Raw genomic sequence first — 20147 nt, 5'->3', positions numbered from 1 at the left:
GGCAGGTGCCTGCTCTGCCAGTAAATTACCGGATGAGAGGAGGCAGGCGGGATGGGAGGTTGTTCTAGCAGCTCCCTCGTGCGCCCTCTGTGATGCCGGAATATGACGTCATTCCGGCCCCGGCATACTAAACAGCACGCTGGAGGACTGAGGAGCTGCACCACACTGGACCCCAGGGAGGTGAGTGTTTAAGTGTTTGACTGAGTGAGTGTCTGCCTGTGTATTTATGTCAGTGAGTGAGTGTATGTATGTATGTATGTATGTATGTCTGTCTTTCTGTCAGTAAATGTATGTGTGTCTGTGTGTCTATGTCAGTGAGTATATGTGTGTTTGTCTGCCAGTGAGTGAGTGTCTGTCAGTGAGTTTCCGTGTGTGTGTTTCAGTGGGTAGGTGTATGTCTGTCAGTGGGTGTCTGTCAGTGAGTATGTCTGTCAGTGAGTTTCTGTGTACGTCATTCAGTGAGTGTCTGAGTGTGTGTCTGTCTGTCAGTGAGTGTATGTGTGTCTGTCAGTGAGTGTATGTGTACGTCATTCAGTGAGTGTCTGAGTGCGTGTGTGTCTGTCAGTGAGTGAGTGACATGAGGGGGCGGCAAAATGGATCTTTGCCTAGGGCGGCAAAAATCCTTGCACCGACCCTGGCTGTTAGTGACCCTTGTATCACTACTAGGGATGATTGACTGCGGTGGCTCCCCAGATTATCACACCAGCAATTGGGGCAATGTGTCGCTCCCCATCAAAGGCAGGATTGAAGCGCTCACCACAAGGTCTCCATATTCGACCTGGATCTCTAGTGTAGAGATGATACAGTTCTAGTCTGTAGCAGTTCAGGTTTCCCATTCACAACACCACTGCAAATGTTGACTGTCAATGGCAGGTTACATAATGGGAACCATGACATGAAATTTTCTTCTGCTGTTGCTAGAAATGACACAGGCAGAAGTGTGTAATGAAGGTGCCACCTGTGTCTGGATAGTGGACAATGAAACTGTGGGAGACTCTTGTGTTTATCAGTGGATCAAATGATCTTTTTTACTGGTGGTCCATGTGGGCCATCCAGAGCATGTGTTGGCATGCCCTCAAGTAACCACTTTTACCAACCCCTACTAACAGCCAGGTCTGAATGACCTTAATTAGTGGGCAATTCGTTCAAACAACAGTCCTGCTTCTCTCATTCCAATGATGCGCCCCCTCTCAAAGTCTGTCAAATGGGCAAAATGACTGAGTGCATCATGGAGGCATGTCTAGCAGACAATAATCTCTTACCAAGAGGTACACTACCTAAAAGTAGACTCTAAGAGCCTACTTATAGGGCAGTGGGGCAAGCACTTTTACACTAGTTTGTGGAAAGACCCAGTGTCCAGACCACACTTGTAATCATTTAACTATCTGCCTGAGACATAACTGCATACCAAGTTTTGCAGCAATCCAACATTTTTATCTGGTACTGGACATGTTCTATTATTCTGGCAATGTACATTTTACCACAAACTTGAACTTATGTTTCAGTGGAGATTGGCCTCCTTAGTTGTTGGTCCCCATAGCGGTTGCTGTGCATGCTACATTGGTAGTTACACCCATGCGTATCTTCATCTTCATGCACATAAAAATGAATTTCTGTCTGTTGTCTGTTCTTTATTCACAACCAAATCACTGGACCAATCTGCACCAAATTTGCACTGTGTCCAGATTGTTCTTGGATTGTTCTTGATGTTTATATTTCTAAGTCTGGCCTGGTTTTCTGACTCCTACCTCATACATCGGCCATTGTAATGTTGTGTTCATGCCCTGATATGTATTTTCATTTTTTATTATTATTTTGACAATTAAATGATAGGGCATATGCCAATAAATATCTATGGTTTGTTTCCACACTCACTGGTGGTTCTAGGTCCTTAGCAGTAATACTGGTCATTTTCCACCTTGCCCTAGAGTTTTTTGCTGTGCTATACTTATTAATATTTATGAGATGTGGATTTCAGTAAACATTTGTATATTATCTTCTAGGTGTTTCTTTTTTTTTGGGGGCTATTGGCATAGTTTGTGTAGGTTAGGTAGCTCTTTTTGCTAGGCCCTTTATTGTTTGTATGATTATGTGAGGCTCTTATTGGTAAATTTGTAGTCCAGAGATCAGCAACCCTCAGCACTCCAGCTGCTGTGAAACTACAACTCCTAGCCACTTACTTGGCTGTTCTTGTAAATCCCATAGAACTGAAAGGAGGATTCTGGGAATTGTAGTTTCACAGCAGCTGGAGTGCCATAGGTTGCTGATCCCTGTTGTAGTGGTTATAGCAACAGGACCAGTGGGGACCACCAATACCGTAGGGGCTTGAACAGGGGAGTATTATTTTTATTTATTTTTTATTTTATCACATTGTCTACTCTTGGCCATACTTTTGAAAATCTAATGTAATCTCTTCAAGAAGGACGTGTTAGCTTCTTGGCAAAATAAATTGTACAGTACTTTACTGAGACAGAACTTTATTTCAGATCAGAATAAAACCATGGCAACATGCAAAGCGAGGGTGTTAATTTACTCCTTCAGACTAAGACTTCAGTAAGACATGTTTAACACAGCTCCACCTACACAGAAAATGAGAATCTATAAAGGTGGGAAATGAATGCTATTATGAGTGGGTAACAAGACCTTGGTCAGTGGTTCAACCTACAGGTTGAGTACAGACTTATTTATAGAGATATACTGCACAGAGGCATACTACTGGGTAGTAATTACTGAGATAAAAGTCACTACCATTAGGAGGCTACTTTGAAAATGTTCTTCATACTAGAATGGTCACACAGTATGAAATTTCAGCAACAGAATTTCTGTTGCAGATTTTGCTGCAATTTCACAGCTAATCAGTGGGGTTGCCGTGTGTTAGACCCCCACCGATCTCATATCGGTGGCCTGTCCTGAAGATAGGTCATCAATACCAAACTACTGAAAACCCCCTTTGGGTTAGGTGTTCATTAAACATATAATAGTTCCTCCGTCGCTCAACTTTGGAGAAGTCAAATGTAGATTGTTTCTGGGCATGAGTAATTATCTGCTTTGTTACTTGAAATTAAAAGGATGAAAGTTTTTTTTGGGGTCTGGATAACCCCTTTGAATTCCTTACCAAGCACTATCCCCTCAACATAGTGGTACTTTTTATTGCTCACTCAAGCAATAGTAATTACAGTATTACTAACGTACGTAGCCAATTGAATTTCCAGGCATCAAACTGGAATGCAATTAGGGAAAAGGACTAGCAAATTGGAGTGGTGGTGAGGTACTTGGGTGCACCAGACATGTTGTCTTGACTAGAGACAAAGCTAGGATGACAAACAGAATATTTGCCCCTCATTAAAGAAAGCCTAGCTTGACGAGTAATTATGGATGAATAGCTCCTCTTTACAGTTCAGTGCGGCACTACGTGTTTTGTACAAGACTTTAACTATGCCAGGATGAGCTGCTCATGCAAACACCAGGAGAGGATCGCACTATTTTATATTTCTAGTACACTGTGGCCCAGATTTACTAATCCTATGAATGTCAAAAACTTAGACCAGCTGTCTAGACCAGCACCAGGTTTATCACAAGGGCTCAGGTTGGATGATAAATATACAGCAGGGATAGAAACTTTTCTCTGATCCTATACCTAGTATTCGTTGGCTTACTTTGAGAAAGAATGTAACACCATGCCCACTGGTCACGTTCCTTTCTATCAAAGCTCTGTCCCTTTAAAACCATGCTGTGCAGCCATGTGGAGGAAGCCTAGTTGCACCAAAATTGATCCAAAATTGCACCAATTTGTGCCACTTTTAGACACCTTTTAGGCACAGACACATTAGTAAATCTGGGACTGTGTGTACTGTACAAATGCTGTACAGCTTCCAGCAGCTATTCCCAACTGCTATGTGTAAGACCTTCTTTTATATGTATAAGATATCTACACTTTTGATCTTCATTTTTTCCTTTTTTCGGATGATTAGTTTACCATATAATTATGGTCTTAACTAACAACGCTTTCAACTTACGAGGCTCATCCTGGAAATAATTAATATTGTAAGTTGAGGAACACTTGTATCTGATAACTTTTGCGGCAATAGTCATGCAAAGTAATATCTAGAGATATTGCAGACACATGACACATTACTAGTGCTTATTATTTGCTGTACCAGCAGAAACTGATTGTAGGGCACAGCATATACACCTTCTGCAATGCCATTTTGTCTTCCCCCTGGCAAAAGAGAGTTACAACACATCCATACTGTATCATACTGTGTCTTATTACTAACCATTAAGAGACAATCCAGAACAGATCTGCCACAAGCTCAAAATGGCATCAGAGGCTGGCTACAAAGAGCCTGTTTTTAAAGGGACTGTCATCATAAAATGACTTAGGCCCCTTGCAGACAAGCGTGCCGGATTTAGTACGGATGCAATGCGGGTGGGTCCAGGGAAACCCGTGTGAGTTTGCTCGCAATTTGTCTGCGTTAAGTTTTTTCAGCGCAAGTGCAAAGTGTTTTAATGCACTTTGCACGCGCGTTATAAAAACTGAATGTTGGTACCCAGACCCAAACCCGGACTTCTTCACTGAAGTTCAGGTTTGGGTTCGGTGTTCTGTAGATTTTATTATTTTCCATTATAACATGGTTATAATGGAAAATAATAGCATTCTTTAATACAGAATGCTAATTAAAATGTCCATTGAGGGTTAAAAAAAAAAAAAAACATTACTCACCTCATCCACTTGATCGCGTAGCCGTTATCGTTTTCTTTCTTCTTCTTGCAAGGCCTGCAAAAGGACCTGCGCTGAAGTCATCGCGCTCACCACGTGACGTCAGCGCAGGTCCTGCTGAATGAATATAGAAGCCACCCGCAACGCATCCGGACTGAATCCGGCAAGCTCGCCTGCAAGGGGCCTAAGAGGACTGGGCGATTTTCTGTTTTTGAGAGTTATTTTTTTCTCCCTGCTTCCTAGGACCATAACTTTTTTATTTTTTCGTTGACATAGCCGTATGAGGTCTTATTATCTGCTGGACAAGTTGTACTTTCTTTTGGCTCCATTTTATATTCCATACAATGTAGTCAGAAGCTGGAAAAAAAATTCCAAAATTCCAGGCTGCTCAGCCATGATGGCATATCGTTGACAGGATTGTACCATTGCCATCTATTGAAGAGCAGCGTAGTATGTAGTGAGGCCCCACCCCCTTACCCCCTAGGCAGCTCTGCAAGTGGTGGCAACCAGTCCTCACATTCTAGGACAAGTTGTTGTGCCCATTTTAAATGATTCCAGGTGAACCTCTTTAAATCCATACTTTCCAGACTTCCCTATACACACCTTTTAGTATGTAGAGCACAAATACACAAACCTTTGCAGGAAACTCCACTACCAGAAAAAATATAGGTGACACATTCCAATTAAATCAGACTGAAGTATATTTGCTCTGATTAACTGCAATCTAGACCAGTGCAGGAAAGACCTAGCTGTTAATGAATCAGATCAAATAAAATTTAGGTAGTTTATTATTATTACCTTTACTCTCCAAATTTCCATCTAAACTCATTAAAACAAAAACGTTATGACATTTACTAACATAGTATAGCTCTATAGGGGAGATTTATCAAGAATGGCGCTTGCTGCGCTGCCAGAGGATACACCTAATTTATGACGAGGCAGTCCGTGTACTTAACCAGAAGTCTACAACAGCTCAGAGCTGTCTTCATTTATGCCAGAAAACTGGTGTAAATTTGTCACTGCGTGTGACCCCGCCCACTTCAATGCCCTTGCCACACACCCTTTTTGGAAAGTGGTGAGGATGGCAAAAAAGGGGAGATGCGACAGTTTTTAAAAAAAGTTGCAGTTTAATGTCACACCTGCAACTTTTTTAACGCCACTTTTCAGGCGTAAAGGGAATGATAAATCTCCCCCGAAGTGCTTAGCAATGTGCACAGCCACCAAATGAGGTGAACTAACTAGTGGTATGGCCGAAGAGGTGAAGACAAAGGAGGAAGAGTAAAACCAGGCATGCATGCTACCGCACCACACCCTGCTGTGTCAGGTAGGGTAGGCCTTAGGGTACATTCACACGACGACCATCACATGGCTGGTTCCAGAACCATTGCAGTCTATGGTTCTATTCACAAAGGCGGGCCGTTTTGCAATTTTTTTCTTACAAATGATTCTCAATATAAATACCCACGACCTCATCATGAATAAAGAGGGATTTTACAGACCCAACTAATATCAACTTAATGGACATCTCCCAAGAGCTATAATTTATTTTTTTCCCACCGATGTAGTCGCATGAGGGGCTGTTTTTTTGCAGGAGAAGTTGTAGTTTTTAATGGCACCATTTTGGGGTACATATAACATACTGATTAACTTTTATTACCTGTTTTGGGGAAAAGGCAAAACAGCAAAGAACTATAAAAAAAATTACTTTATTCTCTGGGTCAGTACGATTACTGCAATACCAAATACAATTTTTTTTATTTTTATTTTACAACTTATTTTACACATTAAAAACCGTTTAACAAAAAGAAAAGAAAACACCCATTACTGTTTTTCTTTTTCTTTCTACAGAGCTGTGTAAGGGCTTGATTTTTGTGGGATGACTTGAAGCTTTCATTGGTTTCATCTTGGGGGTATCACTTTTTGATTGCTTTTTATTTCTTTTTTTCCTGTGGAAAGCATGCAAAACAACAGAAATCCTGGTATTGTTTTTGTTTTTTACACAGGAAAAATTGCATGATAATTGTGTAGTGGGGGTCGTTCCAGTCGTGGCAATACCAAATATGTTGAGGGGTTTTTATTTTTCCAATTTTTTTCCATTGAAAAGGTTTTTTTTTGCAATAGAAAAAGTGTACGTTTTAACTTAGGAATTTTGTTATTTAATAAAACTATATATATATATTTTTTTAACCATTTACTAGTCTCACAAGGGGACTTTAACAGGCGATCTTTTGATTGCTTTTATAATACACTGGTAATGCTTACGCAGTACAGTGTATTATACTGTCAGTGCTATACTGACAGACACTGACAAGCTGTGCCAGAGAGACGCAATATGATGGGCATACACTTCAGGCAGGCTTGGGGCCTTTATTAGGGCCCATTCTCCCAGGCTGCCATACAAAGATGTCAACTCCTGCACCCTCATCTGATTTGCTTGGTGCCGAAAGGCAGTTAGATGCTACAGTCGCTATTGACTGCAGAATCTAAGAGGTTAAACAGCTGTGATCGAGGCTCTTGCAGGTCCAGCAAATTAGAGCAGGAGCCCAGCCTTCATGTGAGAGCAGAGCCCCCTCTTTCCTCTTAGTGCTTATTCTAGGCCACTGTGAAAACACAGTGGCCTACAATAAAGTGCAGTAATGACTGCCATAAAAAGACATACTAGCAGTCATTAAAGGGTAAAAATATCCACCTAGTAGTATATGTGGCCCAAATGCTACCGTCATATCCAAAATTATACTTTCAGGTTATATCAAAATAATTCACCCTCAGTACCAGCGTACACAATGCAGATAAAAGTATGATCCAGTGAGCAAATTATGCCTCTAATTAGAAATTGCAAACTATAAAATGCATATATAAAATTAACATATTAAACCATCAAGTGGCTGCATAGCAAGAATACGTGACTCTTGTATGGAACTGTACACCATAAGTAATCAGGAGTGGGGAATATAATAAATAAGCAAGGGGTGACATATTTACAAGGAGCCATTCACTGGAAAATTATAAATAATAAAGCAAGCAGAATTTTTATTACAAATTCATAATACGTGATTTCATCTACTGTAACATGGTCATTATATTATTTTTTTTAAGTTTATCAAACTGGTGTAAAGTAAAACTGGCTTAGTTGCCCATAGCAACCAATCAGATTCCTCCTTTCATTTTTAATTTTGTTTGATAAAGGTGAAATCTGATTGGTTGCTATGGGCAACTACGTCAGTTCTACTTTATACCAGTTTGATAAATGACCCCAATACTCTACATACAAACACATAAATACTGCACTAACATCTATTGCATATACATTCTAAGCTCACCTTACTGGTTACTTCCTGACATAAACCTCTGGGTGCTTCGGGCTGGAGGCTTCACTGACGCTCCTGGGGATGGGGGGTGTTTCCTGAATGTTGTTAAAGCCTCCTTGCTGCTTTATATCCCTTTACTAATTAGGAGATGATGGATGTAGAGTTCCTGGAGGTGTTGGTCGGGTCACCTACGACTCAAAAAGATGGTAGTTAGGCAATGGCTGTGTCAAGGAGGAAGAGTGGCAAGAGCAGAAGGATATGAGGGGTGCTTACCTGCTGATTTCATGCCAGGGCTTGCAGGCAGAGCTTGGAAAGTCAGAAACACCCATTTAGGGTAAGAAGCATGAAGCACCAAAACACTTTAATCATTTGTCATGTTTAAAATTTTTAGGGGCAATGAACGTACATTCCTGGGTACAAGTCCCAGATCTAAGTGCTTAGTCAGCCCCTGATAGGCAGCAGTAAGAGGGGCTTGGAATATATGTGTTTGCAGCACAGATAGCTGTTCTGTGCCTGTGCAATCCAGATTTAGTATTTTATATTTCATACCTATAGATTAAAATATAACCATTTAGCAGCTCTATACAGTTGTAATACACTTATTATTTATACTGCAGCATTTGTCAGACTGATTGTGGTCCTCCACATGTCTCCCTCATACTGCCGAAACTGTTTTGACAAATCAAGACTTGGACTCCACAAAACCTTATAAGGTCCCTGTGCTGTTTGGCACCAAGACATTAGCAGCAGATCCTTTGAACCTTAACAGGTGATGGTACCTCCATGGATTGGAGGCTTGTTTATTCAGTACATCCCACAGATGCCTGATTGGATTGAAATGTGGTAAATTTGGAGGTCAGGACACCACCTTTGACTCTGAGCAATTTCCTCAGTGTAGCAGGTGCATTTCACTGCTGAAAGAGACCACTGACGTTAGGGAACACCACTGCCATGAAGTGTTGTAATTTCTAGAATGACTCAGGTCTACAGAATGGGTGTAGGCATAAGCAGTGCAAAAGCAGCAGCCACATCCAGCCTTAGGAGGCCCAAATGACCCACTGCTACATGAGAAGACATCAGTGTGTCACAGGTAGGTGGAGGACCTTCCTACAGACAATGTGTTGGGGCCCAGGATTTCAAGTTACCCCTCTGTTGTCACTGTTTAACATTCTAAGGGTCCATTCACATGTCCGCACATGGCTGTGCACAAGAATAGGACATGCTTTATCTTTTTTGTGGAGCCGCGGAATGGAAGTACGGATGCTGACAGCACACAGTGTGCTGTCTGCATCTTTTGCGGCCCCATTGAAATGAATGGGTCTGCACCCGTTCCACAAAATTGCAGAACGGATGCAGACCCATTCATGCGGACGTGTGAATGGACCCTAAGAGAAGGGTACTTTAAACGTAATACCACACTGAAAGTGATTTGAAATCACAAACTTTCCACATTCCATCTTCTAACGTGTATCTATCAGATATAAGAAAATCGTTTTGACTCGCTCCCAATTCATAATCTTATTTTAAAACAGATAATACACTATTTTAGATTTGGCAATACTTTGATTTACATTGCGTATTTTCATTTTCAATGCTATGATCTACTGATTCTGTTTCTTACACAGCTAATAAATGGCAAGATAAAGCACAGTCCTATTTAATAGTCTGTTAGATATTCTTTAGTAAAAGTCTACAAGCCACCCTTCCATTCATCACTATGGTGCGTCCAAAGATAGCCATGGGCTGACTCGCTTGCTCTCCATTCACTGCTATGGGACCTCCAAAAATAGCTGAGCGTACCGCATGCATGGTGTGTAGTGATGAGCGGCAGTAGTCATATTCGAATTTGCAATATTTCGCAAATATTTTGTAGAATATTCGGCGAATATTCGCAAATTCGAATATTCGTTATATTCTATGTTTTTTTTTACTCGAATATAATGCGAATATATTCGATATAGTGCTATGACTCATTGGCCCCCAAGCAAGAAGCAGGGAGGAATCATGTAACTCGGCAATTGAAAAATTCTCGATAAAAATTTGCATTACGAAAATTCGCAATAAAAAATCTCGAATATTCGAAATTACGAATATACACTCACCTAAAGAATTATTAGGAACACCTGTTCTATTTCTCATTAATGCAATTATCTAGTCAACCAATCACATGGCAGTTGCTTCAATGCATTTAGGGGTGTGGTCCTGGTCAAGACAATCTCCTGAACTCCAAACTGAATGTCAGAATAGGAAAGAAAGGTGATTTAAGCAATTTTGAGCGTGGCATGGTTGTTGGTGCCAGACGGGTCGGTCTGAGTATTTCACAATCTGCTCAGTTACTGGGATTTTCACGCACAACCATTTCTAGGGTTTACAAAGAATGGTGTGAAAAGGGAAAAACATCCAGTATGCGGCAGTCCTGTGGGCAAAAATGCCTTGTGGATGATAGAGGTCAGAGGAGAATGGGCCGACTGATTCAAGCTGATAGAAGAGCAACGTTGACTGAAATAACCACTCGTTACAACCAAGGTATGCAGCAAAGCATTTGTGAAGCCACAACACGCACAACCTTGAGGCGGATGGGCTACAACAGCAGAAGACCCCACCGGGTACCACTCATCTCCACTACAAATAGGAAAAAGAGGCTACAATTTGCACGAGCTCACCAAAATTGGACTGTTGAAGACTGGAAAAATGTTGCCTGGTCTGATAAGTCTCGATTTCTGTTGAGACATTCAAATGGTAGAGTCCGAATTTGTCGTAAACAGAATGAGAACATGTATCCATCATCCTCTGATGCAGGATAATGCACCATGTCACACAACTCGAATCATTTCAAATTGGTTTCTTGAACATGACAATGAGTTCACTGTACCAAAATGGCCCCCACAGTCACCAGATCCCAACCCAATAGAGCATCTTTGGGATGTGGTGGAACGGGAGCTTCGTGCCCTGGATGTGCATCCCTCAAATCTCCATAAACTGCAAGATGCTATCCTATCAATATGGGCCAACATTTCTAAAGAATGCTATCAGCACCTTGTTGAATCAATGCCACGTAGAATTAAGGCAGTTCTGAAGGCAAAAGAGGGTCCAACACTGTATTAGTATGGTGTTCCTAATAATTCTTTAGGTGAGTGTATATCACTATATTCTAAATATTCACGAATTTTCGAATTACCTATATTCGTGATCAACACTAGACTGGTGTGCTGTCCATTCATGGTGGGGCCATATTCCTAAGATAGGATCAAGTCTCAGAGGTGAGACCCGCACCTATCAGACATTTATGGCATATTCTAATCTAATATGGCATAAATATCCCAGATGGGAATACCGCTTTAGCAACTAAAGGTAAACATATCTATTAGATAACTGTTGGATGAACCTGCTGATTTGCACAGGATCAGATATTCCACTAATGTACTATATATGGATGTTTCCAGACTGTTCCTTGACTTCAGATGTTGTGAAAAAGAAGGACCTGGCATGTGGATTTTAACATACCCAATCCCTTTCTGCTTTAGAAGAAAAACCAGGATAAGGAATAAGAATCAATATTCATGAAAATGGAGGTCTGTCGCCTCATATGAATGGAGCAACAGGTCACACATCTCTGCTGCCACTCTATTCATTCTCTATAGGACTGCTGGAGAAAGCCGAGTATAATGTTCTTGTGATCAGATGTTTATCCCCTATCCAGTGGATAAGGGATAAGTTGATATTTTGGCACAACCTCTAGAATGCTTGACAAGATGACACTGACCAAATGGAGTTGTGACCCAGGCTGAATGCAACATAATTTGCAGTTCTTGAGTCAGCCAGTGCTTGCCATCTTGTATGTGAGTTGCTGTTTTAGGATGTGTACAGCACTTGCCTGGATACTAGAAAAACAGTTTGTGTTTAGTACGTCATGTAAAAGGAAAACAGGTTAATTATAAATGCCCCAGGAGCCTGAGGACACATACAGCATTGTTTGTTTAAAGCCACATTACTGCAAGACACTTTAAAAAATGAAACCATTAAAATGCCAATAAAATATTTGTTATAAAATGACAGCATGCAAGTCTCCAAATTGGAGTATTTCATTCATTACTGACCTTCTATATCGAAGCCCTAGTAACTCCCTAATAGTCACATTATATTGGAAAAATATTCCCAAAAAGTCACGTTTTTATTGTAGATTTTGAATTTATGTCTCAAATAAATATTGTTGGTGCGCAACCTCAAGTGACTTAAAGGGGTTTTCTCGGACTAACATATTGATGATTATAGTTGGGTGCCGACAGTGGTCACATAGAACCCCCACAGAAGAAAAAATTGCTGCTGATCCATATTGCATGCAACTATTACCAGAAATGGCCATAATTCTTGCCATCATCTGAAGTTGTTCACAAAAAAAATAAGGCAATGCAGCAAGCCCTAACTTCAGAGGTTATATTGATGTTTGTCTTGTATTACTATTAGCTATAACTTGGAACAGTGGAGATTTTCCAGACTGTGAAGGTTCCAAGAACGTTGCCTTTATTTCTGCTCATCAGATTAGGATAATAAAAAAAAAAAATCAAAGTTGCTAGTCATTCCTTGTTGATAATCTGCTACTGCCATAGACCATAGCTTACTTATCAATATGTCATCCATTGCATAGCACAAGTATGAAATATTGTTTAATGTATTGTAGGGATTTGCTCTGGTAGGCAGGGTAAGCGGATGCAGTACAGAGGCACAAACACTGTAATAAAGCAAAAGTTCAGTGTTTATTCACACAAAAAAGCAACAAAGCAAAAATAACACTGTGCAGAGTCCTGGTGTTAATTCACACCACATAAAGTCCACAGCACAAACGTGTCACCTGGCGGACTGTTTTGTCCAGGGCAATCCACAGCCGTCCACCGCAGGCTTTAGGTCGCCTGATTTTCAGCGTGTGGCTCTCCAGCACGCTACCAACTGGTTGGAACCCAGTGCTTCATAGATCCACTATCAAATTGCAGGGTAATCCACACCCAGCTGTGACTGCTGGCTGTTTTTTTTTTTTTTTCCCAGCCCAAAACCTGGCCTGGACGTGGGGAACAGCCACCCACCCTGCTCTTTGCCTGCTCTCAATAAGAACCGGCCCGGATTGGCTTTACAGCCACACTAAGTAAAACAGTGTCAGCGAGCACTAGCTGCCGCTGACACACAAAATTACCGATTCTTATCTCACCGAGGCCAGGAACCTCGGTGACACGTACCTTCCGTCAATGACGGATCCTTGCGCCTTCCTACATACCTCCCCCTTTGTTCATTCCTGAGGGGGTGAACACACGCCAGACAGTGTACTCGGGACAGGGCATCCACGTTTCCCTGTAACCGGCCTGCCGGTGACCCGAGTATTCCTCTCTTTGGCCTGGCTCATCCACTTGAGAGGGCAGTGATCGGTCACCAGATGGAACTTTCTCCCCAACAGATAATAGCGGAGAGACTCGAGTGCCCACTTGATGGCCAGGCACTCTCTCTCCACTATACTGTACCGGATCTCCGCTGGAGTGAGCTTACGGCTGAGGAAGACAATGGGGTGCTCCTCCCCATTGACTTCCTGAGACAGTACCACACCGAGGCCTACTTCGGAGGCATTGGTCTGTACCACAAATTCCCTCTTGAAGTCGGGCGTCACCAAAACCGGGGACCCACACAGCGCCAACTTCAAAGCGGAGAAAGCCTCTTCCGCCTGCGGACTATCACGGACTTCCATCCCTTTAAGAGCCCTGTCAATGGAGCCGCTAAAGTGGCAAAATGGGGGAAAAACCTCATAAATTAGCCCACCATTCCCAGGAACGACTTTACTTGTCTAGAGGTGGCAGGTCAGGGCCAATTCCATATTGCCTCTATTTTGTTTACTTGGGGTTTGATGACTCCGCACCCAAGGTATTTAGTCTCCTCTAACCATATCGCACATTTCTTTGGGTTAGCTGTTAGACCAGCCTTTCGAAGGGAGTCCACCACAGCCTGTACTTTTGGCAGGAGACTTTCCCAGTCGGTACTGTGAATGATAATATCGTCCAGGTAAGCCGAAGAACAATATCCATTAGACGTTGAAAGGTAGCGGGGGCGCCATGCAGGCCAAAGGTTAACACCTTATATTGGTACAGCCCCTCTGATGTAATGAAGGCAGTTTTCTCTTTGGTAGCCTCCGTCAAGGGCACCTATCAGTACCCTTTAGTGAGATCCAAAACAGAAAAATACCGGGCTTGGCCTAACTTCTCAATCAGTTCATCTACCCGAGGCATGGGATATGCATCGAATTTAGATATTTCATTCAACTTCTAAAATCGTTACAAAATCGTAACGTCTCACCTGGCTTAGGAATTAAGACTATAGGACTGGCCCACTCACTTCTAGATTCCTCAATGACGTCTAGCCGCAGCATGAGCTGCACTTCCTCCGAGATGGCTTTTCGCCGAGCCTCGGGTACCCGGTATGGCTTTAACCGGACTTTTGCCTGAGGCTCAGTGACAGTGTCATGTTGGATTGCGGAAGTGCGTCCAGGGAGATCTAAGAACACATGCGTGTTCCGATTAACGAACTCCCTGGTCTCCTGAGCCTGTTTAGAGGAGAGGCTGTCAGCAATTTTTATTGTGGCAACCGCTTCCCTTGCATAAGACCGAGGGGCTGGAACCTCTTCCCCTAGAAAACCCGGTCGCGGGCTGTCTTCCGTACAGGTCTCCCTATCTTTCCAGGGTTTTAGTAAATTAACATGGTAAACCTGCTCCGGCTTTCGCCTCCCCGGCTGGTGTACCTTGTAATTTAACTCTCCAATTTTTTCCCGTACCTCGTAGGGCCCTTGCCACCTGGCTAGCAACTTACTGTCCACGGTCGGAACCAGAACCAAAACCCGGTCGCCCGGGTTAAAGATCCGGACCCGAGCCTGTCGATTTATAGATCCAACTCTGGGCTCACTGAGCGGTCTCTATATGCTCCCGGACAAGAGGCAAAGTGGTCTCTATTCACTGTTGCATCTTGGTAACACATTCAAAGATGCTTTTATGCGGAGTAGGTTGTTGTTCCCAGCCTGGGGCACCACCAACTGGATTCACCTTGCAGCCGATTTACCCGATACAACATATCCTGATGAACCACAAAACGGGGGAACACCGCCCCTGGTTGTTGTGGTTCACCATCTATTATTAGTACATTTTCCCAGGCTCGGGATAAGGTTGGATGCCGGTGTTGTGCAGTACCAAAATTATCCCCGGAGACATTGAGGTCTGCCAGCTCAGGTCCCGGCGGCAAGTCCTCCATGTCTCCCACCATTACACTTAGCGGGGTTGTTTCCCCCTCTTCTACCGAATTGGTGGTCACCCCTACCGCTGGCCCTTCGGACTCAGGTTTCCAGGGTTCTGGTCCCCCCCTGAGCTGGGCCACTCTGCTAGGGTTAGACCTGTCTCATCTGTATCAGTTACTCTCGGAACAGGCCACAGTGCCAGGAAGCCCAGGAAGTCTATCCCTATTATGAGTTCATAGTGTAGGTTGGTTGCGACAGCCACCTCGTGGGTCCACCTGCCGTAAACCATGGACAGAGACACTATAGCAGTAGGGTAGTCTTTTAAGTCCCCATGTATACACATGACTCCGACCTTACGGCCGGTGTACTCAGCAGAGTGTATCAGGGAAGCCCTTACCAGGGTCACCACACTCCCTGAGTCCAACAGAGCCTCCGCTGGAGTGTCTCCAACCTCAACCTGGCACAGGTGGTTCACAGACTCCGGAGCACCCACTGCACACAGTTTCGTGGCATACAATGACTGACAGAAGCCATAGTTCGTGTCCATGTGTTCCCCCTGATGTGGACAGTCAGCTCGAATATGGCCAGGCTCCCAACACCACCAGCAGATTATTGGAGCGGGGTCCACAGGGGTTACATCCCGGGCGGGTTTGGGGGCACCAGTCGCCGGGGCCAGGGTGGAGAGTTACGGGATTTGACTGCTCCCCTCCCAAAGGAAACCCTTTGCAAGTTCCGGGTCGCCTCATAGCGCTCCACTAAGTCGACCATCTCAAGTGCATTACCTGGAGAGACCTGGCCAATCTATTGCTCGAGAGGGGGTGGCAGAGCCCTCCAGAACATATCTGCTAACAACCGCTCCAGCATAGCAGTGGGGCTCAAAGGTTGAGCATTTTATAATACTGGGGTCTCACGGGCTCAGCCGGGTTGAACCCCCACTGATGCACCCGCTGGGCCCGGACCAGCACATTCACCCCCAGTCTTGACAAAATCTCACCCTTTACCTTTGGGTAGTCGGCCGCTTGATCGTCCGGCAAGTCAAAAAACACACGCTGAGACTCTGATGTCAGGAAAGGAGCGACGACCTCAGCCCACTGGTCCTGGGGCACCTTTCCCTGGTGGCCACTTTCTCATACATCGCCAGGTAGATTTTGATGTCATCTGTGGGTGTCATCTTAGGGATCGCTGCACGGACTGCTTTCCAGGCATCGTGGACGCTTGGAGTTGCTCCTGCTGACTGCAAAGCAATCACGTGTTGTAGCAGCAACTGGTTGGTCTCTTGCTGCTGCTTGTTAGCCTCGTGCTGGTGAAGGTTGGTCTCTCGCTGCTGCAAATTAGCCTCCATGAGGGCCTTCACAACAGCCTCCATTTTGTCTTGTGACACATATTTGAATTTAGCTGGCTTGATAACTGACATACAACCGTGCCCAAAAAATGCAAACCAAAAATAGTTTGGCGTTCACGCCAGCCTTACTGCGCTTGCCTGCTCCAAGCCTCCAATTGTAGGGATTTGCTCTGGTAGGCAGGGTAAGCGGACGCAGTACAGAATCAAAAACACAGTAATAAAGCAAAAGTTCAGTGTTTATTCACACAAAAAAGCAACAAAGCAAAAATAACACTGTGCAGAGTCCTGGTGTTAATTCACACCACATAATGTCCACAGCACAAACGTGTCACCTGGCGGATTGATTTGTCCAGGGCAATCCACAGCCGTCCACCGCAGGCTTTAGGTCGCCTGATTTTCAGCGTGCAGCTTTCCAGCACGCTACCAACTGGTTGGAACCCAAACACCTCAGTGCTTCACAGATCCACTATGAAATTGCAGGGTAATCCACACCCAGCTGTGACTGCTGGCTGGGTTTTTATTCTCAGTCCAAAACCTGGCCTGGATGTGGGGGACAGCCACCCACCCTGCTCTTTGACTGCTCCCAATAAGAACCGGCCTGGATTGGCTTTACAGCTACACTAAGTAAAACGGTGTCAGCGAGCACTAGCTGCCGCTGACACACAAAATTACCGGTTCTTATCTCAGCCGAGGCCAGGAACCTCGGTGACACGTACCTTCCGTCAATGATGGATTCTTGTGTCTTCCTACACTATCTAATCTATCTATCTATATATTATCTATCTAGGAGTATCAAGACGGGGTAAGGTGGGACTTACCATTCAGTGGTAGCAATATAAATTGAAAAATAATTAGAAAAATGACATATTCTCTGTGGGGGTTCATTAACTTGCATTTGGCATTGACCTTTAGAATTAGTTTCAATTACATTCTGGCAGTAGAATAAAAGTCCATTTTATATCCATCCGCTCTTTTGATCTTTATTATAAAGACATAAAAGTTGCTTAGCAGAGTAAGACAATGAGTATCAGTGTTTGAATGATGACACTATCTTTGTTCTTCTCGCCTGACTGCATCTTCTCTGCTATAAAGAAAATTTCCATCCTATTTTAGCAGATTGCACAGACTTATGCTGTACCATACCTCCAAGCAATTGTATAAAATATGGACGGAGAAACAGATTTCTTTTAAATTGTTTAAATAATATGATCTAAGAATTATGCTAATTTATTTTTGCTATCAGCTGTCATATTAAATAGGTCCATCTGGCTTTGTAAGAAATAGACTTCGCCAGCTCATGGGACATTTTATATGTTATTTCCAATATGGCTGCTTCTGGTGTTTCATCAGTGATTCTGAGGTTTGGATCAAAATACAGAATTGGTGCAAAATATAGATGAGCAAATCAATTCAGAATTTGCACCACATTTCCTAAGATTTGTTGGGAGGCGAAACATGCAAACAAGTCTTGTTTCCAAAAAGAAAAGACATACCAGCAAACACCGTTTTTTAAGAGTCGAGCAGAAATAATTAGTTTAGCTGCCTAAGAGGCCTTGGTTAGTGTCTGGTGGAGATTGTACTTTTTTTTTTCTTATTGCTGAGTACACTTGAAGAGTATTTTAGTCCAGGCAATGCTCCTATAGGTTCCTGGGCAAAATATATGCAAATTAACACATCCTATATCTGCTAGCATCAGAAAAACTTAACTTTCCTTTTATTTTGGAAGGAAAACAAATTAGCATTTATTTGGGTTTCTGAAAAACATATTCAACTTTATTTTCCTTCCAAAAGGAGAAGAAAGCTGAGCCTATCTGATGCCAGCAGATGTAAGATGTGCTAATTTGCATATATTTTGACCAAAAACCCAGAGAAACATAATATGAACTACTTCTATGAACTACTAATGAACTACTCCCATGTGTGCTCCCCGCTAATATCCCCCTGGATCCCAACTAAGGTATCTCAGGAAGCTAAGCAAATTATTTCGCTCAACTTTAATAAAAATAAAAAAAAGCTGTTTTCATTTTGGAAGGAAGACTGATTTGTACTTCATTTTTCCAAATGAGCATTATGTGGAGATGTTTAAGTCTACCTTTTACTCTCTGATTTGTGTAGAATCAATTTGGACCCAAATACATGTTGTTGTTTTTTTTAACTCAGCAAATAGGACCCAAAATTAATTTTAAGGAATTTGCTCATCTCTAGTGCACCATGGGCCATAGAAACAGTGGACAGGAGGAGATGTCACTGACTATGAAAGAGTTTTCAGGCATGCTCTGTTACCTGTGCAGAGGTCATAGTACAAAGGAGTTGATAAATAGTGAAAATCACCTGTTGTGAATGGTAGATCTTTTATATATATATATATATATATATATATATGTAATATCCGTTATTCTAATCCTACCTGTTATGATAATGACTGGTGAAAAATGATCTGTACAGACCAAGAAATGATGCATATTATTAGGCTTAGTGGTCAGTGCAAAAAGTGCAAGATTTTAAGATTTTTTTTTTTAAATATAGTGAGATGGGAAGTTAAATATAGCATCACCAAAAACAGCTTGCCAAGTGATCGAAATGGACCCAAAATATTTAGACATCAAAGGGGAAATTTATGATTCCACTACACTGTGTTTTTGGCGTTAAAGCAAAAGTTAGGTAGCAAAACCTGGTTTTATAACTTTTTATACATCATTGCAACTACATTTAGTTTCAACTGGTGTCTTTACGCTGCCCTTACCAGTTTCCAAAAAGCGGTGTGGTGAGGGCAACGTGGGTGGGACCATAGGCACCAGTACATTTTTTTATCATTTACGCCAAAAACAAGTATAAATAATGACTGGAATAATGGAGTACATCCCAGTTTGGCACATGGATTGCTGGAGGAGGCATCTAATTTAAGATGAGACCTGTACCTCTTCATAAATTAAATACCTCCTTCAGCGACACAGGCCCTATCAAGACCATTGTTGCACAGGTTGGTCTTGATAAATCAGTGCCCAGAAGTCTAGATGCACTTTATGCAGCCATCAGGAATGATTGTAAAAAAAATTCTTGTAAAAATAGGCATGCCTCTTCTTAGATGTTCTGAAATGATTTAGAGACTAATTTGATATTCTGAGAAATATATGCTACCTTCATACATAAAGTATCTTACTTGATATTCATTCAGAGTAGAATCCCCTTTGGAAAACCCTGCAGTTGTCTGTATTTGTCACATCTTCTGTGCCCTATGTCATTCTTGGCTGTTTGTTGTCAAGAGAAAATCTGTGTATCTGTATCAGACTCACCACTGCAGAATATCTTGCTGCTAGTTTACCTTTCAAATGTTTAGAAACAATTTCTTAATTGTAATAGAATAATTAAATTTCTTACAAAACATAATCTACCTAACAGACTGCAGCCTCCCTAAGGAAGAGGAGAACACATTTAGAGCTTTGTTTCCACAAATTGAGATGTTCTTCTCAGCGGGAGGCATAGACAAGTCTTCCTTTAAATGTTAAGCTAAGCAAAGCT

Source organism: Bufo bufo, chromosome 2 (genome assembly GCF_905171765.1).
Source record: "Bufo bufo chromosome 2, aBufBuf1.1, whole genome shotgun sequence".
Lineage (NCBI taxonomy): Eukaryota > Metazoa > Chordata > Amphibia > Anura > Bufonidae > Bufo > Bufo bufo.
The sequence above is the reverse complement of the archived record's forward strand: the minus strand, read 5'-3'. Positions refer to the sequence as shown.